At 45.2% G+C, this 27,099-nt stretch overlaps 1 protein-coding gene across 2 annotated transcripts in view; it reads left to right on the top strand.

Annotated features, from left to right (window-relative positions):
- The first annotated feature begins 11,571 nt into the window (after positions 1–11,571).
- The window catches only part of Rftn1 (raftlin, lipid raft linker 1), a 201,752-nt gene continuing 186,224 nt past the window's right edge, over positions 11,572–27,099 (top strand). Inside the window, exon 1 of one of the 2 annotated variants that reach the window (XM_047532384.1) lies at positions 11,572–11,865. The gene's annotated coding sequence lies outside the window, so the exon portion shown is untranslated. The remainder of the gene's footprint in view (positions 11,866–27,099) is intronic. The other variant, XM_047532383.1, reaches the window with a different exon arrangement.

Here is a 27,099-nt window from a genome sequence, read left to right on the forward strand (position 1 = left end):
ACACCCTAGTGTAGCAGAGGTTCTTGAGGCTCTTTTCCGATCTTCAGTGACCTTTCTACCAACTGCTATTAAGGTCTCATACAGCAAAACTTGCCTGAAAAATTCCCTTGAGCAACTGGAGTCACCATGTGATGAGGTCACGGGGGGTTATAACCCAGGTACCTGGGGCTTCCCTAAGGTAGTGACTGACTGATGTGCATTTACAAAAGTCCTAATGTTTTTGCCTCATGGCGGGACAGATGCTGCAGATAATGCATGTGCCAGCCCTTCCTGCAAAACCAGGCTCAAGGAGTTTTTGCTTGAAACTATATCCATGTTTAGCTTCTCCTTCCCTATTCCTTCATAAATGACTCACACGAGAATTCTTACTTCAACTTCTGCTTCTAGGGCACTCAATCTGCAGCAAAATTACCATTTTCAAATATGGCCGACACACTACTTCCCATCACAAGTTCTTTCTAAAAGGTCCTTCTTCACTTGGGTGGGTATCCCTGTCCTCTGGGTGGACTTGTTTTGGCCAACAGAGTATGGTGAAAGTGATTGTCTGTGGCTCCGAGGCTTGGTCATAGAAGGTGGAGCTTCTGCCTTGCTCATAGGAATTTTTCTATGGAACTTTTGGCCTCTGTGTGAGGGTTCTGATTAGCCCATAGAGATACCACTTAGAGAGGCCTGGGGAGAAGCGGGGAAAGGGACAGACTTTGCCAGCCCTGGCCACTCCAGCATCTTGCACTCTGCTCCATCTCAGGGTCTTTCGTCTAACAACAGTCATGTAAAAGACCCTGAGCCAAACCCCCCCGACCTGAGCCTTTCTGGAGTTCCTGCTGCACAGACACCATGAGAAAATCTTAAAAGGTCGTTTCTGTTTTAGATCAATGCATTTGTTATTCAGCGATAAGATCTGAAACATGACCCAAGATGCCAATCCTAAAACTTTATCAAATATGTATTTTGACCTAATCTTGCTTGGTCCTGTCTGGCAACCCCAAAATAATCAAGTCTTAGCAACAGCTGTTGATGTTCCCACTGGCAAACACAGGCAGGCAGGCTGTGGCTCTCCAGGTTTCCAGCATCCTGAAATGGGGCAGCATGGGTACTGGTGTGTAGTTATAGTCATTTGGGTACATCCAGGAGGGTCGTGCATGGAGAATAGGAGGTGCTGTGCTTGCTGTGTGGTCAGGCAGATGAGTCAAGGGCTATATTTCCCCTCCTGAACACATTTTGCTTGTAATATTAATAATGCTTTCCGGGAAATTCCCAGATGTCAGGGTTTGAAAACCCTGAAGCAGCTGCTAATTGTATCTTGGTTTTGTTTAAGTAAAAATGCTAATGAAGGTTTCTTCTAAGTGTCATAATGAGAACCAAAAATAGGAACTGGAAGCCAAGGTAAGCTAGAGGTTCTCAAAAACTAGCAGGAACACTTTTTATCATAGTCCCCTTGTGGGCCACAGGGCTGTCTCTCCAAATGATTTGAGGTTGATGAGTCTTAATATGCGAAGGCCGCAAGTGTGAGTGTGTGTGTGTGTGTGTGTGTGTGTGTGTGTGTGTGTGTGTGTTTTAAAGGGTTTAGAGGTATTTTTCTTGAATATTTCAACCAACATTTTCAAAATAAAAAATGACACCCACCCCCCTCCAAATACAGCCCCTGTCTGGGTCTGTTTTCTCCTATAAGGGAATACTACAGACTGGGTAATTTATAAGAAAAAGAGGTTTATTCAGCTCTGGTTCAGGCAGCTGTGTCTGGTGAGGTCCTTGCTGATGGACACTCTGTAGTACAGGGCATCCTGTGGCCAGAACATCCTAGCTCAGGTGTCTGCTCTTCTTAAAAGGACACTAGTCCCATTGGATTAGGGCTCCAAACTTCTGGCCTCATTTAACCTTAATTACTTCCCAAATGTCTCACCTCAAAAACACCATAGTCGGATTGAATTTCTACCTACTTAATACCTTACAATGGGGATTAATTCTCCAAATGATTTTTGTGGGAACATTTAGACTGTAGTATCCTTTTAAAAATAAATTTGCATGTGGTCACAAGATAGGGGTCTACCCAGACAGAAGAGCACCCAACTTAGTTTTGGTTGACAGTGGAACAAGTAGTGAATGGCACGGGTTGGGGAGGGAGGAGATCATTTTGCACAATTGAGGCTTTAGATTATTAACTTTGCCCTTAAGAAAATAATCCATCTGACACTCTGATGTTTTGGGGTTCACAAGCATTGTTCACTTTCTTTTATTTATTTATTTTTCTTTTGTGGTGCTGGGGATTGAACCCAGGGCCTTGTGCTTTCAAGGCAAGCACTCTACCCACTGAGCTATATCTCTACCAACTGAGCCCTGCATTGTCCACTTTCTTATACATTTCTATAGAACCAGAGACCGAGCAGTGTGAACTCTGGGAGAGGTGGCAGGAATCAAGCTCCTGAGAAGGTCCTGTTGGAACAAGTCATTTCTGATCCTTTTCTTGTATGTCTTCATTCCTGATTGCTCTGTTGACTGATCAGCTGTATCACCACTGATCTCAAAACACAGTGGCCCAAAGTAACAATAATACTTTTGTTATTTTTTGTAATATTTGTGGTCCGGATCTGGGGAAGGCTGGGCTGGGTGGGTAGTTCTGACTCAAGTCTCTCCTACAGTTTAAGTCCCTGAGGGGCTGGAGTGGCTGAGGGCTGGCTGGGCATTTCTTCCTCTGTTTCTCTCTCTCTCTCCATGTGATCTCAAGTCCTCTCTGTGGTCTTGGTGTTGGCCAGTTTAGGAGTCCTCAAAACATGGTGGCCTGGAGCTGTTGGATTGCTTGCATGGTAGCTGTTTGTGAATATATTCCAGCTATCTAGGTGGAAACCTTACTTTCCAGCCACAGAAATCATACAGTTTTGCTTTATGTGGCTTTACATTGGTCACAAAGGTATCACAGACTGCCCAGATGAAGGAGAAGAAAAGAATTAGTCTCTACCTCCTGGAGGAAGAATGAGGGCTCTGGAAGAGCAAGTGAGGCCAGAGACATAGCTGTGGGCCACCTTTAGAAAACAGCCACGGCTCCAGCCTGGTTCCTCAGTGTGCCCGTGAATCCTGTGAGCTATCCAAATGTGTGTTTATAATTTTCTTTACACCTTAAGGTGACCAGAGCCCATCTCTCTGGAATGCAATACAAACCCTACCCTGGTTGGCACGCTCTTAATTATCCACAATGAAAGTTACTTAAGGACTCTTGCTTGGGGACTAGATTGGGATTATAGGAAGGACAAGGGGAGCCGTGCCTTTCGGATTCAGCCTTGCTCTCTTTAAGATAATCAGTGTAATGACCTTGAGAGGAAAGGGGAGTTGAGAATAAGGCCCTCCCTTGTTGTGTCTTGACCACCGAGGTCCTGTCCTGCCTGACTTAATTAGCTGTCTTTTCAAGAAGTGGCAACACTTGTAAAATATTGATAATTCCTTAATAATAGCATTAACAACGATGCTTGATACTAATGCCCAGAGAAGAAGGCAGATGTTTGAGCCTGGCCTACTGCCATCCAGCTGTTCCTCAGCCAGGGCCGGGTGCCAAAACCAGGATTTTAGTCCTGTTAAAAAGCGTCTCTAATGCTTTTCCCTGGCTGGCAGGGCTGTCAGCCTGCCATACATGGGCCTGGACACTCCAGGGCTGAAAGAAAGGACCTCGGCAGTGATTGACAGAGAGGGCTATTCCAAAACCTCCATTTCAGCTGAGTAGAAAGTCGACTAGACAATGGGAGGGAGGAAAATGGGCCAGGGCCATGACACTCAAACCTTCTAAATGCCTCTGCAGAGGGATCGGAGAGCAGGAGTCAGGAGGAGGGAAAGAGCAGGCTTTGCAAGAAACCAGATTAACCCAAGAGGCAAGCACAGGTTCCTGGCATGACTGCAGTCACTTGCTCACTCTTTCATTCAAATTTGTCCATTCATTCTTTCATTGTATTATTTTAAAAGCCAGGGTATTTTCATGGCAACAAAGTGACTGGATCAGAACCCTCAGTGGTTGGGGAAATAGGAGAAGAATAAATGGCTATGCAGACAAACTTCAGTTAACAAAATCTTGCGGGAGGACATCCCTGTACATGAAATTGTGCTGGAGGGGGCGGAGGAGCAGGTATCTGAAGAAGCTGGGCTCATGCTTAAGAGCCTGAACTGTCCCCGAAAGTCATGGGGGAAATAACTCTAGGTGGAGTTTCTGTTCCTATCTGTGGATCATCCATCAACCTTCAACTGTCAACTTCTCCCTTGCTTCAAACACACACATTTAGGTCATATTAGCATTAGAATATTAGCATATTAGTAGGTACTCAGGGGTGCTAGGAATAAAACTTACCTTCTGTTTCTCTAAGCCCATATCAGAGGATGAGAGAGGTGACAGAAACTTGTATCTAATCAATTCTAAGTTCGGTCCCAGCTGCCTGGAGTTCTGGGCGAAGGCATGAATAGGATGTACTGCCCCGATCTGTGTCCTCCACATCCAGGGTGGCGTCTGAGGGAATCTTCACAGCATCTGGTGGCCTACTGGCATTTCATTCTGCTCTCTGCTGTAGCGTCCCTCAGGTTGGTCACCAGGCTTCCATTGGGCAGGTCCCTCAGCTAACTTCCCTGTTTTTTGCAGGACAAGAGAGTATCTTGCTGCTTTTGTACCTTCACGGGCATCTTTGTGGGACTAGAGTCCTTTAGCACTTCAGTATTGTCACATCAGGGGTCATCTGTGTCTCCATGGTATGCTGGGGGTCCAGGGAACCCTGGGGGGTTCCTCAGGTCTCTATCGTCAGCTGCAGTGGTCGCTGTGAACTCTGTCCTCTGATTCTTCAGGTGGCATGACTGTGGGTTTCTGTCCAAGTTTTGGCACCCTCTGGGGCACTAATTGAGGTCTGTCCTTGCTGAAAAGCCATAAAAATGTGGGAAACCCTCCCACTGATGCTTCCATTTTCTAAATGTCAGTTCCTGTCTAGTTTCTGCCTATTTGTAGTCACTTTCCACTGTCTGCAGAGAGTTGTGTTTAGAGTTTCTCTGTAGGATAGTTGGTTCAATACAAACTACTTTGAAGTCAGTGACACTTGCTGCCCTTCCTCTTGAATAAGCCATAGGCGCAGGTTGTTGCTCACCTTTTACCGTGTGCTCCCTCCTGCTTCCCTTCACAGCCTTTTCTCCCTCTGCAATCTGGATATGTGTTATTGCATCTGAGGGGATGGGGACACTTTTTTGCTGCCTGCCTCTCCCTCTCTCACACCCTCTTTCCTTTCTTTTCTTCTTCTAAATTCTGAGTTGCCTTGGATATTTGAAACTCAAGAGTCCAAGATTTTTGAGACGTCCAAGATTTTTTAAAAAATCTTTCCTTTAAAACAACCATTCCTGGGTTTCAGATGCCACATAGTTAAGCTGGTTTCCAAATTGATTTAAAAAAGGGAGAATTAACAGGAAACAGCAGGAAATACTGGGATTTTAAAAAGTATCAATCTGTACTTCCAAAATGATTCCTTCATAGCAGGCACAAGAGTGAAATTTTGGTTATGATTCTGTATGAGTAAGATCGAATGCCTCCAATATTTCAATCAATAGTTGCAATTATTTAAGCCTCTCAATTCACTCGTTTATTCATTCACGCATGCTTTTCTCAGTCAACAAACATTTACAGAATGCCTATTATTTGTCAAGCCTTGTTTGAGGTACTAATTATGGAATGAGAAGTTTCAGGTATCAGTAAACATTAAGGAGGGAGACAAGGTAGCCTGGAATTGAATTCCACTTACTCTTTAGAGCAAACTTAAAGCTATACTGATTGTTATTTTAAAGTAGTCAGAAGAGTGAAGAGAGCTCAAAATTTGGAGTCAGCTTAAGTTCCAGTTAGGCATTTATTGACTGTGTCACTTAGGCAAGTCTCCCAATTTCTCTAGGCGTTATTTCATTTTAGATCTATGGATAACTGCTGAGGGTGTAGTGCGAACGCTTTCTGAGGGCAGGAACAGTGCTTGTTCTTAACATAGTGCTGGCACATAGCAGGTCCTCAATAGAAATTTTTTAAATGACGGATTAGGTGATCACTTTTATTGCTGTTTGGATTATAGGCTTTTCTTACAGGGTGCTTGGAGAATTACTAGGATTCCAGGTTATGCGGGAAATGCTCCTCTAATTGGATCCCTCTTTTTGGTCTTCCAGCTCCCATATAAGATTGTGCTGCCTTCCAGAATGCACCATGGGTTCTAGTAGGGTATATCAGTTAGGATAGGTTAGGTTATGCTGCAGAAACAAACAATTTTGTCGTCTCATTAGCTTACAAATAAATCATTTCTTATTCATGTTATATAATCAGTACAGGCCAGATAAAGGGCTTAGCTTCTCACAGTCACTCGGTAACATTGACTGATGAGCAGTATCATATGAAATGTTGCCAGAGGCCTTGATAGAGGGAAGAGAGAGGCCTGGAGGATCTTGTCCTAACAATTAACTAATTATTAGGGAATGATACATATCACTTCTGCTCATAATTCATCAACCAGAATGAGTTACAGTTTCTTGCAATCACAAGGAGCCAGGAGAGCAATTTCCATGGAAGTGGAGGAACAAATACTTGGGGGACAGCATAGATGACAATCAAGTGCTGCCTCATAAGGGAGATCCTGAGCTGGTTCATCCAGGTTCTTCTAAGTTCAGGCCTGATGGGAAGTTTCATGAGTTTGGATCTTCTCGCTGCCTCTTGGAGTACCAGGGCTGTCCCCTCCACCTCAAGGGCTTATGGACATCCCAGTTATTAAGTGAGTGCTGAACCTATGGAACAAGAGTTACTCTTTCCAGATGGTTCATAGGTTGTGCTCTGGCTGCTGATGGGAGTTCATTGCCCAGTGTCAGTGGGAGAATGGCACCTGTCCTTCTTCGCTGAAGGTCTACAGTGCTCCCTCTGCATAAGTTCCCACAGCTCAACAGTTCTGCACAAGACTCCCAAGGATATGGAGGGATAATTTTCACTTGAGTTGGGGGTGGTGGGCTTTTGAATTCTGACTCCAGTCAGTTCCTGAGTCCTCCCAGTCCCTCCCTAGTGATATATCCCCTCTGACTCTCCTTGCTCCCCTTTCTCTAGTCTGGCAGCTTTCATGGGTTCTTGGAAGGCATGTGTGTATGGGATGGTGGGTGGGTAGTGGAAGGATAAGAGATATGGTAGGGAACAGTGGTTCTGCTTGATTTCCTATTTTTTCATATCTGTCCATTTTATATTTGGACCTTGACTTTGGAAACCCATAAGCCAAGAGTTTGACTTTTATTTTTCTGGTATTTTTATGCTAACTCTCCCTAATGTCAACTCTGTGTCCTCTCCCTGTCTACATTGATGGGAAGAAGGTCAGATAGTACAGTGCAGTTAGTGGGAGGCGGAGGAGAGGTGGTGGAAGGAGAATATCAATCAATACATACAAATAACATCCTAATATTCTTATAACAATTTCCCCCACAATCCCTCTTTTTCTTTTTTTCTTTTTGACAGCTGTGGAACACATTGTGTGTGTGTATGTGTAAAATCATCCTGTCTCTAATAATAATTTGTTCACAAATGTCAGTCCACAAATGCATCTCACGAGTGGACTAAACCATGAAGAAGGGTGGATATGGATGGCTTCTGGCAAAGCCAGACAATTCTCGAGGCAGCTGAGGGAAACAAGGCTGCAAATAGCAGCATGCTTCACATGATATTCCTGAAATTCAGTCTCTAATGGTTCTTTGCTCCAGAGAGCAAATTCTGTCTCAGCCACAGGAGGGCTCCTGCTTCCTGAATTGCCTGACTCAGACTGGGAATTCAGAGGTAAAATGAGGAGTGGATTCAGGAGCTGGATAATTAATAATAATAATAATAATAATAATAATAATGAAATATATATTTTTTGTATGGGAATGAATGGAATATTTGGCTGTCATTCAACCTTTTCTCAAATTGGTGATGCCTGTGGGTGGCATTTTCAAAGTATCAGTTTGACTATACTTTGGACAAGAGTGCCTGGCCTTGGCAGATCAATGCATGTGCAGAAAACACCCTAACAAGCTCCCTGTCCCCCATCCTAATTCACACTCCCACACCACTGAGGGAGTCAAAGGCATGTTTTGACAGCGGCACCAGTGCGTTCTGCTCCAATGTAACCTGGTGGCAAGAGCTTGTCAGGGCTGTGCCTGTCACAATGAACAAAGGGCAGGGAACTCCTCCGAAATCCCTGGCTCTGGGGCACAGGAGCCTCTGCCATTGTCTCCTTACAGGAGTCATTGTTGCCTACCCTCCATGGGGCTTCTGGTGACTGTGTGGTATAAAACACTGGCCAAACTGTGATCTCACTATGGCTATAAAACCACTTAAAATATTAAAGGTGATAATAAAGATGACTAACTCTTGTACCTCTGGGGTAGAGCTGAGTTTTCTTATCTCTCTTACCAGTCCCAAAATGCTGCCATTCAAGTGGTGGGTATAAGTTCTGGGTTTTGTGGTCCTGTAAATAAACAATTCAGACAATAACTCTTTAAGTCCCAAAGTTTTTGATGGGCTCATTTTCTGCCATATGTTGCTATTGTTCTCTACAGAATAATGGGGAATGGAGTTATTTTGAGTAGATTTGGGAGTAAAGGCATAGTTGAGTTCAGTGAGATTATGGGGCTGGGCATGGGTTGGGGTGGGAAGCAGGTGGGCAGAATAGAAGGATCGTCCTTCCTTCCAAGCCTCAGCACAGCTAGGATATAGCAAAACTGCTCAGCGGCTGGTACCCATGGGCTCAATCATCTCCAGAGTTGGGTGGTGCCGCTTAGGCCAAGAAAGAATTGCACCAGCAGGGACTCCTTTAACTGAGCTTTTTATAAAAATTGTGCAGTCTGGCCACGGTTGTTTCTTACACTTGCCTAGACTGGCTCAACTCCTCTTCTTTCCATGGGGGTGGGGGCAAGAAGAACCAGCTGCCCCATTAACTCGGGGCCTGCATTTTATTGATTTAGATCACTCGGGACCCCAGTTCTGGGGACATCTGTGACCTGTCGTGCAGTAATAGCTTGGTTTTCCCCGTGTTCGGCTCCCTCCCCAAGTACTTAGTGTTAAATCATAGGGGGAGGAAGTGTGAGCAGAGGAAAAACAGCACTATTACATGACCCCTGATGAGACCGCTGTGATAGAATTAAAAGCTGCCGCCCTAGGACATTCTAACAGATGACATTGTGAGGTTGCCAAGGTAACCCACCAGGATACAGTTCCAGCATCTTTGGGGTTGATGCTGGGTAGACGAGGTCAGTTAGAGGTAAGGCCCAGCTGCCCAGGATCTGTTCCCTGGCTGGCCAGCTCGTGGCAGCCAAGTGGAAAATCAAGGTGGCTTCCTCTATAACATAAGCGAATACAACATTTGGCTCCTCGCTGGATATTCAGGTGAAAGAGAATAGGAATTGCCGAATGTGGGTTACACAGAGCTTTAAAAGCTCTGGATGCTAATGCCTCTTCCATTTAATTCTATAAATGTTCACTGAACACCTACTATGTGCTAGATAGGAAGAATCAGAATATTTAGGAAGAAAGGTCAAGAGTTCTAGAAAATCCTCAAAGACAAAGATCCAAGCAATTACACAGCATTAGTACCCAGGAAAATATTGAGTGGAAAAAAATGGAAACAATCAGAATAGCTTATTAACCTGAAGGACCTGGTGTTTCAAAAGAAACCACGCACCAGAACACAACTGTGTACAAAACTCTTTTAGAGTGGGAATGATTTGCTTAAATCAACTACCTCCCCCAAGTACCACCATGTGATGTGACACTCCTTTTTATCTTTTTTCTTCCCTTATATACCCTGTATTGACATGTGAACTACTGGTTAACACCTATAAATGCTGCTTTCTTTTTCCAGGGTAGTGGCCATCAAAGGATCAGAAAGATTTCAGAGGGGTCCTGACTTTTCAGAGGGGCCCTGACAGCAACTCAAAGCCTCAGGCAGGATCATTAAGTGACATAAATACCCCTCCCTTTGGCTTCATGGATGGGTGTCACTGGACCCTTTTTCCACACACTACTATTTGAACCTGGGAGTGGACTGGCACCTGGTCTTATTATTTTCTCTAAAATGGTAAGCTCAAGTGTGTATGGGGGCGGGGAGGGAGAAAATCAGGGTAATGCTAGTGAGTGCGGCCAGAAAGTGATAGGTGGGAAGGGAAAAGGGGAAACAACACCAACCAAAACAAAACAAACACAAACAACAACAGCAGCAAAAACCCAGTGGTGGAGGGAGGGGAGGAAGACAACTGGAAGGGGTAAAGGGAATATCTCTGAGAAACTGTGCTAACAAGACAAGTTACTGAAAACAAAATAGTGCTTCCTTACCCCCTGGGGGTGTTATTAGTGCCAGAAGAACCTTATTAAAATACACTGGGGCCTAAACCAGCCCTGGTGGATGGAGGTTCAGATGCCTAGGAACTCCTCCTTGTCCAACCAGAAAATGGAGATAATTAACTAAATTATTTCAGCCTCCTTGTTCCAGTCTCTTTATAATAATAATAACTAAGTTATGGAGTGCTTCCTAAATACTTTACATTTAATAACCCATGGGGAAGTGCTATTTGACAAATGAACAGGCCCAAAGCAGTCACACAGGAGTAAGCACAGAGGCCAGGAAACCAACCCAGACCATTTGGCTCTAGGATTCCGCTCTTAACCTCTACATGGTAATTTTGCCTTGTTTAAACAGTTTCAAGAAGAAAATCTTGCTGGACTCCCGATACATGCCTGTAATCTCTGGGGCTCAGGAGGTTGAGGCAGAATGATTGCAAGTTTGAGGGCAACAATCTCGGCAATTTAGTGAGGCCCTAAACAATTTGGTGAGATCCTGTCTTAAAGTAAAAAAAAAAAAAAAAGAAAGAAAATGGGCCGGGGATGTAGCTCAGTGGTAAATCCTGTCCAGGTTCAGTCCCCAAAACCCCCACAAAAAAGAAAATCTTTTAGAATGGACACAATGCTTCACATATTCACTTTGGTAATGCACCCCTGCCCTGGCGCTTTATGTCGTCCCCCTGGGCGGCCTCAAGATGCCAAGCTAGATGATTCCCAGATAGTCTCAGACCTGTGGACACCTGGAGTAGGTACAATAGCGTTCGGTTAGGGAACAGTGGCATTAATCCTCTCCTGAAGCACCAACTTCCAAGAACGAACTTGGGCAGCACTGGAGACGCACCCACCTGTGGAATGGGGTGGAGGAATGGTCCTCTCTTAAGGTTTCCCCTCCCTCTGCCCCCAGACAGCAGCACCTTGATGGCAGTCGCCCTTCCAGCATCCTGATTCAAATCTTGAGGGATCCTAGTATCCCACTGGCTCTCCTGACTGCACACAACCTTGGTTAGGAGGGGTCGAGAGGGAGGGTCCGTAAGCCTAGGACCCCTGGGTTGTAAGGCGGCGAGAATCGCTCACAGCTTGGCCGCGTGGATGTGGCAGCGCAGAACTCCGAGAGGGCGCAGGGCGCGGAGGGGGCGCTGGGCGGGCCCACTGCTCCCGCGGCGGCTGTCAGGGGCCGCTTGGCTTCCCCTGAAGATGCAGCGCAGCATATTTTGCACATGAGTTCAGAGGAAGAGGAAGTGTAGCCGGCGGACGCGCGGCGGCGGCGGGGGCGCGTCGGGGCTGGAGCCGGAGCGCGCCGGGCGCAGGGCGCAGTGAGCGGGAGCGCGGCGGCCGCGGGCTCCGGGGAGGGACGCAAGCACTGATCACCCGAGGGACTAACACAGGAGCACGCCGCGCCACCATCCTCTGCCCCCACCACTGGCGCCCACGTCCTCCGTGCGCCGCCTCCTCTGTATGGCACAAACTTTCCTCCCGGGACGCAACACGCTGTCTCAGGGAACCCGAGTCCGCGCCTTCTCCGCCGCCGGTCGCGAAAGGTAGGTGGGGGCACAGCAGGGCTCAGGGTGTCGGCGTGCACAGGCCCCTCCTTTTGGCCCTGAGGACCAGGTACCCGGCGGGCAGGGCGAGCCCTCCGTGGCACCTCCCTGCAGGTTGTCCTGTGCCGGGGCTCCAGAGGTGCCAATTGAACCCCCCTGCCCCGGGTGGCATGGGGACCCGGGCAGATCGATGGGACGCCAGGGTCTCAGACCAACTTTTTGGAGGAAAAAAAACATCATCCCTGGCTCGTTGTGGAGAGGCACTCGGGAGTAGCTTGTTGGGGGTCGTGAGCTTTGGGCTCTCAGGGGCGCCTAGGAAGGACGCAGAGGGGGAGTTTTGAGGCTACAGGTGGGTTCGGAGTACACTGCTGCAAGGGTCCTCGGCAAAGGTCAGGCGTTGGAGTCCAGGTTTTCAGAAGTGCGCGGGCCTGGGGTGGGGTGGGTGGGATAGGGCGGCGTGGAGCTGCGCCTGACTGCCGCTGTGCATGCGCCCCGGAGGTGGGCTTGCACCCAGGACCCAGGCGCTGGATAGGGGGAAGCAGACGTGCCGCGCTCTCAGAAGAGGGACTGCTACCGCCGTAGGCACAGAGACTCGAGACGCGGAGAGTCCCTGACACTCAAATGGGGATCTTCCCTTCTTTAAGAGATTTTCTCTTTATCCTAAACTACTTTCATTAGTGCAGGGGACACTAGGATGGGTTTGAGTCAGTGCAGGGAGGAGGTGGTGTATATTTCAGCAAACCGGTTGTCAGACACGCGCACCTGGGTCCCTGGCCAGGGTTGGTGCCCTTCACCTCAGGTATCACTGTCTTTGGCAGGGAGAACCGCGTGGAGGCCAAGGTTCTAGACCCAGGCACGCTCTCTGCTGCCTCTGTTGCTGGGCTCAGCTGCCTCTGTAGCTGTGGGTGGTTCCCAGGGACACTGGGTGGTGTCAGTGAGTTTGTTTGGGGGCTTAAAAATAAACAGGTCAAAAGAATTTTTTTTTTTTTTTTTTTTTTTTTTTTTTTTTTAAGTCTGGCACAGATCTCCGTATGTGAGTGTCTGTCCTGGTCCCCAGCAATAGCCTCCTCTTGTCGTTGGTACAGCAGTTTTCAGATGCTGGGCGTGCAGTCAGACTAGGGCGTCTCCAACCTCTGCCATCGCGTGTCATCTCAGGATAAGCGAGGCCTTGCCAGGAAGGAAGCCAGTTGTAATGTGAGCGACCTCTGGGCCTGTGGATGGGGCCACTATGCACCCCACGTGCCCCTGCCACTGGGATTCCTAATTTGTACTTTCGAACAGCTGAATTCCAAGGAAGTGCAAGTGACCCCAGATGTCACCAACCCACAGAGGGGTTAAGCAACAAGTTGTTTGGGGCTCTTTGGTGCGTATGCACTAACCTCAGTGAAATCACTCTAACCTCAGACTGAGCTCTGCATCCTCTTTTGCCTTCAGTGGGGTTTCTGGCCCTTCTGAGAAATTCCAGCCCCAGGACTGGGACATCATCCTCTGGCTGCATTTGTATAGCGAGTCACTAGGTTGGTTTTTCTTTGTTTGTTTTTTGGCTGCATGGATATGGGGCAAATGGAAGTGGATTATTGTGCAGTTGGCTAATAGGTTTGATGCAGGAATTGAAATAGAATAAATTGGGAATACAAGTCAGTGAGTTCTTTTTCTCCCTCTGGAGCAGGAATTTTTGGCTTATGTTCAAATAATTGCTTTGTCTGTAGGGAAACAGGCAGAAAATCTTTGGCATGAGTGATGTGGGTTCCTGTAAAGCTACTTGTTCCTCCAGTCTTCACTTCTCATCAGAATTGAAACTAGGTGGTCCCGTGGTGTGGTGGTCCTGGGTGCCTTGCCAAATTTCTCACTTGGTGGACTAAGGGAAGGGCAGTTACTCTATTCCACCACTCCACATCCCATTTTTAAGATAAGTTACAAGAACAGAGACCACCCAAATACCATACCTTGACTCTAATTAATATTTTGTTATATTAGCATCATTATACCTCTGTCCATCTGCCCCTTAACCCATCCATCAGAGCAGCTTATTGTTTTATTCATTTTAAAGTAAATTACAGGCATTGGCACAGGTCACTTACAAACATCTCAGCACACATTTTATGAAAGTTCAACCATGGTTTAAGGAAAAATTTATATACATAAAATGAAATGCAGTAATCTTCAGAGTGCCATTCGCAGAATGTTTGACAGAGGCAGGCCCTTGGGTTACCCTAGTCCCTGTCAAGACAGAGAACATTACCATCGCCCCAGAAAGTTTCTTCATCCCCATTGCCAGTCACTTCTCGTCCCCACTTTATCCACAGCAAGCACTGCTGTTTTTTAGCATACATTAGTTTAGCCTGTTCTTGAACTTCATATAAATTGAATTCTGTGTACAGTAGGATGTAAAGCTCCTTTTACTCAGTATGTTGTTTTTTAGATTCAAGCATGTTGTGTATATTGGTAATTTTGTCTTTTTTACTGCTGTGTAATATTTCAGAGGCAGGTCTGTACCACAGTGTGTTTATATATTCCCCTGTCAATGAACACGTGGGTTTTGCACAGGATTTTTTGTTTGTTGTTGTTATTGTGAACAACACTGCTTTGAACATTTGTGCACAAGTCTTTCCAGGAACATATGTTCTCATGTCTCATGGATAAATAGGGTGAATTGCTGGGTCCCAGAGGAGGTAAGAAATTGCCAGATTTTTTTTCAACATGGTGTTACCATTTTACAGTCCTACCAGGAAAGAACACAAGTATGAGATTCTTGAAAAGTACACCACAATCCTGTTTTCCTATCCCAAATTCAAGACCATGGTTTGATTAGTGTTCTCCTGGGGCCAGAGGGACCCAGAAATTGGGACCACTTGAGACAGTCTGGAACATGTTGTTTTTGTAGGTAGAGGGGTTATAAGAGTCCCTGACTCTGCCAGGAAGTGGGCTTAAGCTTAAATTTTATTGCAGATGATCTGATGAATATTTTATCTTTAGAGATCGGAGAAGGGTATTCCACTGGGGAATGTACCCTTGGTTGTGAAAGATTGATTGAGTGCTTTCTATAAAAAGAAAAATAACCCTTGGGCCCCACAGAATTCCACTAAACTTCTGCTTAGAAATTCCTGGTGGGATTTCTGGCCTGTTGGTCTTGTCCATGTGAATTTGGTAGAGATTCCCCTTGGATTTCACTAGTTTGGGCAGCTGGCTGTTGAAAGGGATTGTGTTTGCTTTGTGAGACAGGTCAGATTTGGCTTTTTGAAGGCTCATAGAACAGCTTTCCTGTGACAGTGATTTGGCCTCTCAGTGGGAAACATGGCTTGTCAACACCCCTCTTATTATCCTGGCTGAGAAAATGGGCTGGGCCCCCTCAGGTCCCCTTACACCTTAATTCCTCTCCATGGGGCCTGCCACAGAACCTGACCTTGGCTGGGTCAGGAAGCAGAAAGTTAACCTGTCTTCCTGGTGGGATCCAGGATGAAATTTTTACGTTTCCTCAATGTGTCCCAGTGCTGACCAAGCTTTGCAGGGGGTCAGATGACCAATAGGGCAGTCTTGAGATGTTGTGCTGGGTTTGGGGACTGTTCCACTCAACCTAGTATAGAGAGCTTAGCATAGGGCCTGCCCATTGACTGAATAACTCACAGTGTCCATCTAGGCCATTGCTTCTCTGAAGTTTGACAGCAGGTCCCAAAATGTCAGGGCCCCAAGATGAATTTTACTAGAGGCCACTTTAGCCTAGCCTGGGAGACAGATATTTGAACCTAGGAAAACTTTGCCAACTGTAAACTTACATTGTTTAGCACCATTCTTTATTAGTACCACATTTTGTGATTGTTGTTAACAAAATAAGTACAGCTAGAAGTTGCTGAGAGCTTACTCTGCTGGGCATTGTTGGGAGCTTTATATGCCTTATCTGAATTTAATCTGCATGAGAGGTGAGTACTGATGCTATTTTCATGTTAGCCTTGAGGAAACTGAAACTTAGCCAGGTTTGTTTGCTCTAACTTCTCATTGTCGGGTTTTTGAGACCTTAAAGGGAAAGACTATGACATTCTGGTTTCACGAATACCAAATCCATCTACAGGCACAGAGTTCCAAATACGTGAAACCGTCGTCTAATAGAAATGTCAGCCGGTTAGTCAGAACAAAGTTACAGGAAATGGTACACTGAAGCACTTTCTTTAGAATTTCTTTTTCTTTTAAGGTTGCAGAGTTCAGTGTGGCCAGGCCCTATGTAGAAGTACTAATTTGGGCCACAATTTAAGACATTGGTTGACTAGGATTGTGATTTTATTGAAAGAAAAACAAATATTGCCAGCTGTTGGGCTGAAGTGTCCGTAGCTGAGCTGCCCCAACAGTGTCCACTAGCCATAGGTGGCTATTTATGTGTGTATATAAATGAATCAAACTTAGATAAAATTAAAATTCCCTTCCTCAGTTTCACTAGCTCCCAAGTGTCTTGTGGCCACCAAGTTGAATAGCAGAGATATGAAATATTTTTTCACTGCCCAAAGCTGTTTGACAGTGCACCTCCCTAGTAAACATTTCCTATTACAAATTAGAATAAGCACTATGGAAGTCAGTATGGAGGTTTCACAAAAATTAGGCATGGGAACCACCATATGACCCAGCTATACCACTCCTTAGTGTTTATCCTAAAAAAATTGAAGTTGGCATACTGTAGTGATATGTGCATCCCCATGTTTACAGCAGCACAATTCACAATGGTCAAACTATGGAACCAGCCTAGGTGTCCATCAATGGATGAAGGGATAAAGAAAATGTGGAGTTTCATTCAACCATAGAGAAAAATGAGATTATGGGATTTGCAGGAAAATAGAATTTGAAACCATTCTGTTAAGGGAAATAAGCCAAACTTAGAAGGTCAAGGGTTGTATGTTTTCTTTCCTATGTGGAAGCTAGAGAGGAAAAAGGAAAAGAAAGGTGGGGAGGGTGGTCTCATGAAAATCAAAGGGAGATCAATAGAGGAAAAGGAAAAGGGGGAGGGAGGAGGTGAGGGGAGGGGAAGGGAAAATACTAGGGAATGATAGTGGCCAGATTATATTGCTATAGTGTGTGCATGTACAAATATGTCATGACAAATCCCACCATTATGTTCAACTATAATGTACCAGTAAGAAATATGGAGGGAAAAGGAATTGGCAATAGCTATGGCTAAGGCTTAGGCTATTTTTCACTGACAAAGAGATAAATTTAGCTGATGTTTCTTTTATGTTTACCTTTTAAAGGTTTTGTGTGTGTGTGTGTGTGTGCGCGCGCGTTGTAATCTTTCTTCCCATTCACATTCAGTTTTTGACATAAATTTGAATTTCCCTGTTCTCCTGGGCCCCCCCTGAGGGGCTTTCATTATTATCATTGCATATTTCACCAAGATGTGTTTTCATAAAAGATCAGTACAGCGGGCGAGTGATAGCCACTGCTTGAGCCCTGCTAATTCCTTGCTCTCCAAATAAGGATTCGATTCAGCTTTTAAATATGCATTTGTGTGACTTACTCCCTACCTGGGCTGAATTCAGGAAGAAAAATCACTCTCAGCGGGCCAGAACCCAAGAGCTAGAAAATCAGGTCGCATTCTATGGTGATGGCTACCTGCCAAGACTTGAGATGGAAGAGACTCCATTTGGTGTACTTGAAGGCTCATTTGGGGTTTTCCTGGGTCTGGCCTGCCCTGGGATGCAGAGGGTGATGGAGAGGTTTGGCAATCTCAATGTCCCAGTTGTACTGTGGCTTCTTCTTCTGTGAGTTTCGTTGTACCAGAATCTGGTTCAAAAGATGGGGGAAGCTAATCTTCAGGTGTCAGAGGCAGTGTGAACAGTCAGAGGTGGAAAATCAACACAAGGTATGTTTGGTCACTTTGTGTGAGTGATACTGACCGACTGGCGCTGTTTTATGATCCTGGACCAGAGGTTTCCGTATTTTTTGACTAGGCAGCGAGCTGCCTTTCACTGAGAACTTCCTTTGACTTTTATCACTGAATTTGTCCCATTTTGTTGTTCCACAGGCAGACCTCCTTGAGGGTCAGAATTAATTTTTTACAAATGATCACCAGCTCCCCGTGTGTGTGTGTGTGTGTGTGTGTGTGTGTGTGTTGAAACTCCCTGTTTTGATTTCACACTTGTCCTGAGGAGCCTTTCAAGTGTTAAGGAATGAGTGTTCAATTCCTCAGATTTGGGGATGTTGTTGTAACAGATCGTACCCATAAAGTTAGTTAAGAAGATGTTGTGGTTTGGATGTGAGTTGTCTCCCAAGAGCTCCTGTGTGAGACAATGCAGGAAGGTTCAGAGGAGAAATGATGGGGTTTTGAGAGTCTTAACCCAATCAGTGAATTAATCCCTGGTGGGATTAACTGAGTGGTAACTGGAGGCAGGTGGGGTGTGGCTGGAGGGAGTGGTTCATTGGGGGTGTGGCTATGGGGTACATATTTGTACATGTGAGTGGAGTCTCTCTCTTTCTGCTTCCTGATGATGCCAGCTGCTTCCCTCTGCCACACTCTTCCACCATGATGTTCAGCCTCACCTTGAACCCTGAAGAATGGAGCCAGCTTCCTATGGACTAAGACCTCTGGAACTGTGCACCCTCAAATAAACCTTTCCTCCTCTATATTTGTGCTAGTCAGACCATTTAGTCACAGCCTCAAAAAAGCTGACTAAAACAGAAGAGATTGGGTTAATCATGGATTCTTGTTGGTGGAACTCGACCGCATTGTGTGTGACCAAATTTTAGAACTACAAAATACAAAGGTGTCAGACTTTTAATTTAAATACTCTTTTTTCTTTCTTTTCTTTTCTTTTTTTTTTTTTTTTAAGTTTGGAGAGGTTTTGGGATTTTGAAGTGTCTTGTGACACCTTATGAGCACCCTTTTAGTGTGGTGTCATTATGGTTACAGGACTGAGCAGGTTAAAAGGACTCTTTAGAATGGACAGCAAGTGATGCTCATATAGTACTGAAGAGGTTAACATTTATACTGCTCATTTTGTGTACCTGAACCTTCTTAAGCACTGTCAAATGTTAACTCATCCTGCCCCATCTAATCCTTACCCTACAGTCATACCCATTTTACAGATGAAAAAACTGAGGTTAAAAGTCTTCCCTGAAAAGGTCACAGAGCCAGGAAATATGCTCAGTAGGTTTTGAACCCAGGAAAAATGGTTCCAGAACCTGTGTACCTTCTGCTGGACTGTTATGAAAGGGAATTTGGTGGCAAGGGGCAGGGGTGGGGAATTCAAAGACGACTCTTCATTCTTTAGTACAAAAGTGTTTTGCCTACTCCCTAAGAATGTGACTGAGTCAGTATCTATGGCATTTCCATGAGAGGGCCTCGGGATGCTGTGTTTGGGGATGAAGAAGACTTGCTTGCTGCCTCCGAGGGTCTGCTTTCAGGTGGACAGATGTGGCAGAAGTTCCAGGCTGGTACATCCAGCTGCCTACCATGCCCCTGCCCCCACTGGGATGCAGTTAATGTGGCTAAAACACACTCCTGGCTTCCTCAGAAGATGGTCACTCCAGCTTCTGCTTGGTCAGGTGACCCACCCTGGAGGTGTCTTGGACGCCCTCTTACTCCTCCTAAATTTCCAGTCCATCAATAAATTCATTATCTTACTTTCAGAAGAGACCTAGAATTTGATCGCTGCTCCCATGTCTATTCATTGGCTCTGGTCTCCCCACTGCATGGTTGGTCATGGCCAGGTGATTGCTCTTCCCTTGCTCCAAGTCCTCCAGACTCCCGGCTCAGTCTGGGTAAAGCCAAAATGTTTACAGCCCACAGCCAGGCCTGCAGGATTGGCCTCCCCGGTGGGGTCTGCCTTTGTGTTGGCAGGCTGGCTGCCCTCCAGCAGACTGAAACCGCCCCCCAACCTGGCCCCAAACTCCAGCTTGTTTGCTCTTATACTGCCTTACCAGGACTACCTCACCTTATCCCAGGGTTTGCTCTGCTGCCTTCATGGTTTTGCCTAAATGTCACTAGGATGAGGCATCCTCTGATCATCCTATATTAAAAATTATACAAATTTCAGCTGGGTGTAGTGGTGCATGCCTATAATCTCAGTGGCTTGGAGGCTGAGGCAGGAGGATCGCCAGTTCAAAGCCAGCCTCAGCAAAAGAGAGGCACTAAGCGACTCAGTGAGACTGTCTCTAAATAAAATACAAAGAATAGAGCTGGGGATGCTGGGGTTGTGGCTCGGTGGTAGAGCACTTGCCTAGCATGTGTGAGGCACTTCGTCAGCACCACATAAAAAAATAAAGATATCGTGTCCATTTATAGCGAAAATATTAAAAAGAAAAAAAAAAAGAATAGAGCTGGGGATGTCACTCAGTGGTTGAGTGCCCCTGAGTTCAATCCCCAGTACCAAAAAAAAAAAAAATATATATATATATATATATAATTTACAAATTAATCTTTTTTTAGTTGTTCATGGACCTTTATTTTTATTTATTTATTTATGTGTATGCAGTGCTGAGAATTGAACCCAGTGCCTCATACATGCTAGGCGAGTGCTCTACCACTGAGCCACAACCCCAGCCCTGCAAATCTTGTGATTGCTATCTCTTGCTCTCCCTCCGTTCTCCTTTATTTTTCTATTTGACATAATTAAAAAATTGAATTTTATTTATTATTTTTATTTATATGTCTGTTGTTTATTTCTCTGGTCCTGAGGATTGGGCCCATGAAGGTAAAGTTATTATTATTACTTTTGTTTTACTTTGGTATGACCAGCATTTAGAACAGGGCCTTGCATCTACTGAATGCGCCATACATATTTGTAGAATGCAGGATTGACTTAGGCAGTCTTGCTAGAATCCAGCCTTGAAGCAGGGTGTGATGGTTAATTTTCTGTCAGCTTGGCTATGTTGCAGGGCTCAGTTTTTGGTCAAACACCAGTTTACCTCTTGCTGTTTAAATGTGATTAACATTTAAATCAACAGACTTTGAGTGACAGCGGATGACCCTCTGTAATGTGGGTGGGCCTCATCCAATCAGTTGAAGTCCTTAAAAGTCTGAGGACCCCAAGAAAGGTGGAATTCTGACTCTATACAGGCTCAAGACTATAATATCAACTTTCCCTTGGGTCTCTGGCCTTCTGGCCTGCCCTGAAGATTTTGGATTCACTAACTCCCACAATCACATACACCAAATTCTTAAAATAAACATGTTTGTTTCTTTCTGTCACTATCTCATCTGTCTGTCTGTCTGTCTATCAGCCTACCTGTCTATACATACGTACACACACATGACACATGCATACACATCCTGTTGGTTCTGTCTTTCCGGGAACCCTGACTAATCCAGGGGACCTGGAGGAAGAGAAGGGAATGTCAGGGGAAGGTTCCAGTGGAGGTAGAGGCAGGGTGTTTGAAGAATTCTGGGTGCATATAAGAGTTAGCAGCCGGTGGTCTGACTTGACTTTAGGGTCAGCAGTGAGAGACAGGACTGGACAGAAGGGAGGCTGGAGTGAGATTGGGGTTAAGGACTCCAGGCTGGACCGCAGACACGATTACACTCTCTGAGCCACTTATGTGGTATGGAATAGTTAATCTGGCAGCTGGTGTTGGAATTAGATGGGTGAGGAGAAGTCAGATCCAAGGAAGGCTTTGGATGATCCTGAAATGGCAGGTTGGTTTAGAAAATGGAGTAGAGGAATGGAAGCATTCTCCCGTACTGGTCACCAGGCCAGTTGCAGGGTGAGGACCGTGGCAGGAGCAGACTGATACTTGGGGTTTTGAACTTGGATGTTAACAGGGCAGTGGTGCTGCCCACAGAAACAGGAGGAAGAACGGGTTTGTTGGGCAAGATGTCAAGTTCTCTTCGGGGCATAGACTTCTGGAAGTGGTGAGAAAGTTCCAGATGTAGATGTTGGAACAGGTCTTAGGGGATGTCAGTCTGGAGCTGGAGAGGGTAACAGCCTGGGGAGGGAGATGGAAAGTGTTTGCTTAGAACAGTTTTCAATTAGGGAAAGAGAGGGGATGTGATTGCTAAGGGGGAGACAATAGCCTGTGTGGAAATCTCTTAGCGCATCCAACAATGCCATATATTGGTGGAACCCAAATTTTGCACCCCAGGACACTGCAGCAAGCTCATAGCAGGACCAAAGGATAGTTTGCCATTTTTAGGGAAACCCAGCAACACCTGTCAGATGGCACTATGAACTGGAGGTGGTTCACAAAATCAGTATTAAGAGAGCAACATGTTCCTCTTGATCACATCATACCTTTGTCAAGTGGGATTCTGAGTGGTCACTAAGAAAATCACTGTAGAACAGGAAATGAGGATGCCGATGTCCAATGTGACTTCAAGTTTTGAGAAGCTGTGCAAGGTCCACCTTCTAATAAGTAATTAGTTAAGTGTTCATGGTTATTTAAGAAGGAAAGAAAATGTTTACTTTCAATTAAGCATACTGTTTTGTTCACGATCCCACTAGGTTATCGGACTACAAACAAATACTAAGTTGTTTAGACTTCATTACGCAATCAGCAGGACTGTTAGGCATTTTTGTAGCCTGGGGTGCCTTGCAATAGGTACTGAAATACAAAGGTCACCGGGCCCTGGGAATGTCTCCGAATCTGTTCTCTGTTGTTCTGGGTGTCACGCATAGAGAGTAAAAGAGTAAATGCAGGATTACAGAGAGAGGGCATAGAGCTGTGTCCAAGAAGTCTTATTTATGCAAAAAATAAAAGATGTGGGGCTGGAGTTGTGACTCAGTGGTAGAGTGCTTGCTTGGCATGTCCTTGACCCTGGGTTCGATACTCAGCACCACATCTAATGAAATAAAAGATCCATTGACAACTAAAAAAATTAAAAAAAAAAAAAGATGTGAAGCAAATAAGGTAAAGTGTAAGCATGTGTTAAATCCAGGTGGCAGGCACTTGGATGTCTCATTTTCTATACTTTCCATATGTTTGAAGTGATTTATAATTAAAATAATTGTAGGAAAATGAGACAGGAGGAGGCCTGAGGATGGGAATTCAGGGTGTGCCTATGTTTGGGAGGATGGCAAGGGAACTGGGGAAGGGACATCAGAGGTAAAAAGAGATTCAGGAGATTGGGGGTGGGGAACCAAAGGACTGAGCTCTGCTCTCTAGCTCTCAGCCCTGAATGTGGGGCTCAGGAAAGATCCTGGGACCCATTGAGCCCCGGCTGTTGGGACAGGGTTGGGAGTGGAAAAAGACTAGGTTGACTCCTAGAGTGTTGATTCTCAACCCTGACTGTATGCTGTCACCTGGAGGTTTATAAAGTCCTGGTGCTTGGGCCCCACCCCCAATGCCTGGGCATCAAGACCTTTAACAGATCTCCTGTGATTCTTTTGTGTAACCAAAGATTGAGAACCACAGCTGCAGCCAGGGTGTCTTACACTTCACTAGTTGTTAGAATGTAGATCTGGATTCCACGGGCCTGAGTGGGGCAGAGAACCTACATTTCTAACAAGGTTCCTGGTGATGCTGATGGTGCTGGTCCTAGGGACCACAGGTTGTGTAGCAGGTTCTCAGAGGGAGCTGTTTTGTGATTGAGACAGCAGCAGGGCTGAAATATACTCAGGATCCCCCACGGAGATGTTGATAGTTTGTAGGGTGGGGATGGGGGTGGTAGGCAAGAGTTTTCTTTTATATTGTAAACACCACTTGTATTAGTTATCTTTTGTTAATGTAACAAATTACTCCAAAACTTGGCAGCTGAAAAGTCTGCTCTCAACAACCCCACGGTGCAGCTTCTCCAATAGGAGCAAGACTTTTAACCTAAACTGTCTGTATATCATCTATCAGTGTATAACAAATTATCCCCAAACTCTGAGGCTTAAAATAACAAACATTCATCATCCCACTGGGTCTCTGCTGAGGTTGCGCTCAAGATGTGGTCTGGGGGGCTAGGGGTGTGGATAGGTGGTAGAGTGTTTTGCCTGGTGTGTGTGGGGCTCTGGGTTCCAGCCCCAGCTTGGTGGGGGGGCGGGGGGGATGTCAACTGGGCAGCAGGTCCTCTTGCACCTGGGGTGTCAAGTTAGTTAGTTGTTAGTTGCCGGAGACCTCTCAGTTCCTTGCCTTGGGGATTGATGGAGAGTCCTCACAATATGGCAGTTGGTTGCCCCCAGGGCAAATGATCCAGGAGAGAGATAGGTAGAACCTCACCTTGGAAATCACACTCTATCCTTTCCACAACATCTAGGAAACCACTCTGTCATTTCCCCAGTAGCTATTGGCTACGGAAGTTGGCCCTACTCAGTGTGGGAGGGGACCACACAGAATGAAATACCAGGAGGCTCACCAAAGCCACTGTTTTCAATGGTGACAGCCATGCATGCTCAAAGTAGAGAACTTGAAAATGTCACACATGTTCTCATGACCCAGAGGAAAGTTCTGTTGACATGTGGTCTGCGTCCTGCTCGCTTAAAAAAAAAAAAAAAAGATTGGATCTTTTGTACAAATACACCCATAGACACTTTAAAACGTTGGTAACATATTATAATGCCATTTTATAGCGATTGTTCCTTATACTTGGCATTGGATCATGAATGCTTTCAACGGATAAATTTTATTTTTCCTTGGGTTTCTTAGACTATGTTTGCAGGATATCAAAATTTGACACCAACTGAATAGTTGACTGAAATTTCAAGTTTTTCATTTATATTTCTGGATTGAGAGAGATGCTAAGACTTCTTAATTAAGATCATCAGCTCTTACTTTGAGTGACTGAATGATGTAATAAACACATTTGAGTCTTCAAATATGGAATTTGAGTGTAGAAATGAAAAAAATGAGTTTGCCAGCTGATCCAGCATCATTGCATATAATTGCTCCGTCTCTGGTTGCTTGTCATGAGCTGTTGGCATTTGTTAAAATTAGCTTTACAGGCTGCTTCAGATTACTGGCAAGTGTGGTAAATGAGGGCTCACTCTTAATGAATTTAATTTGTATTTGAAAATATAAGTACATTTATTGCCCCCATTATTTAAATGTGTGCATGCTTAATTCATAGTAAAAATGAACTTTTAAACTGAGGCTTTTATAAACTCCAACTGAATCATCTTTCAAGAAGGTGATCTTTTGAAGTGATTTTCCAGTGTCTTACGGGTATCTTGGGAAGCAATTCATAAACAAGTTAGCAATGCTTTTAAAATAATAATTTCAACATGTCAACACTTAAAATGACAAAGGACATTGTGCCCCATTACTGTTCAGCTTCATCTGAAGTCAAGTCTATGGTGATCTCTGTTTCACATAACAGTGATTTTCTCCAAATACCTGTCCAATGCCCCACACTCTGACCAGACTTCTGTATCCTGTGTGACTGCTCCTTGTCTTTGTCCTCCTTTCATCTGGGACATCCTCGAGTACAAGGCCTAGCCTTCCCAGTTTTTGAGTTTGCTGAGCTAGCGCCTGACTCAGAGTAGACCTTAAATGTGTGTTAATTCAGTGGCTGCATGAATAAATTTGGAACAGGCGTTCCCTCCCTCATGGAGCTGACAGCTGGTCCACTGTAGATTTTAGATTTGATTCAGAAAGAATTGATTTTCCAGGATGTCAGAATTCAGGGGATGTTTTCCTACTGGTCTTTGCAATGTCTGACATCCTCTCCTTGCAGCTAGAGTCTCAGAACCTTCCTCTGATTAACGTTTCTTCCTTCTTAGAAAGCATCTAGTTCCTAATAATCTTAGCCAATTTCTGCTAGAGAAATAGATGTATATTTTGACCCTTTTCCCAGTTTCCCTGTAGGAATAAGGAAAGGCCTCCTCTTTTTCTTTTACTTGAAGACTTCCTGGAAGGAAGGTTCTTCTTGGTCCTTTGGTCCCATAGACATAGTTGCAGGGATGTCTGTTGAGAAGACGAAGACATAAGAAGAAAACCGAACTTCTCTACAGCTGTCCATGAAAGCCGATCCAACAATCAGCTCACATACAAAACAAGTAGACTGATTTACTTTAGTGTCAAGGTGAGGTGGCCATAGGAATTTGGAGGGGTGGAGCTACAGGAGTTTGGTGGACCATAGGTGAGACCAGGGAGTCTCACTAGACACAGGGATTTTTTAGCATGTGTCCTTTATAAACACAAGCAACACCAAAGAAGAAATAGCATGGCTGCTCATGAGTCTTCCTGGAGCTCCAGTGCCCCAGTGTGGGCTGGTGGTGGAGGGCCAGTTCTTTGGTCTCCCAGGGGTCATGCTTTCCACCACATTGTTAGTGGCAGCAGTATCTGGCCATCCTGCCCATGCAAAGAAAAGCATTGCTTATATACAGGGCCCCTCCACCTACCATAGCACCCTGTGGCCCCACTTACAGGCATTTGTCCTAAACAAAGGAAAACATATATCCACAAAAAAATCTCTACATGAGTGTTTATGACCACTTCAAATTAGATACAACCAAAATGTCCTGTCAAGGGTGAATGACTAAACCATTCAGGTTCCTTGAATGCAGACCAACTTCAACTAGTGCTCAACTGAGAGATGACAGGTGGTGGTTATCTTGAGCAACTTGGTGTATAAGTTACCTATTGTATAAATGAACCACTCCAAAACGTAGAGACTTAAAACAGCAGTGGTTCACTCTGCTCAGGGCCTGCAGTTGGGGCAGGGCTTGATGGAAACAGCTTGTCTCTGTTCCACATGGTGTTGGTGGCTTGCCCGACGTACAGAACCTACTTCCATGATGGTTCACTGGCAAGTTGGTGCTGACTGTTGGTTCCCGTACATGTGGACCTCTTTGAAGCTGCTCGAACTTCCTCATGGCATGATGACTGGATTTCCAAGAGCAGGCATCCCAAGAGTCAGAATGTGGATGCTCCTCATTTGTTAAAGCTTTGGTCCAGAAACTGACACTGCCATTCTGTTATATTCATTTTAAAAAATTTTTAAATACTTTATTTATTTATTTATTTATTTTTATGTGATGATGAGGCTCAAACCCAGTGCCTCACACATGCTAGGCAAGTGCTCTACCACTGAACCACAACCTCAGCCCCCATCTGTCATATTCTATTGGTTAAGCAGTCCCAGAATCCAACTTTGCGGAGGTGACATAGACCTCACCTCTCAATGTGGGGAAGTGTCAGTGGACTTGGGAGCCATACTTAAAAACCATCTCACTCACCATTTACCTTCTGCCTTTCTAGAGACCTTGAACCGTGAGGGAGACATATCTGTATAGAAACACTCCCTGAGTAGCACACCAGGGGTCTTCTGTCTGCATCCAACAGTACTGTTACATGGACTCTTCTCTCTGCTTCCTTCCCATTGCCTTCAAAGGTCCA

The sequence above is a fragment of the Sciurus carolinensis genome, chromosome 17, assembly GCF_902686445.1.
Source record: "Sciurus carolinensis chromosome 17, mSciCar1.2, whole genome shotgun sequence".
Classification (NCBI taxonomy): Eukaryota; Metazoa; Chordata; class Mammalia; order Rodentia; family Sciuridae; genus Sciurus; species Sciurus carolinensis.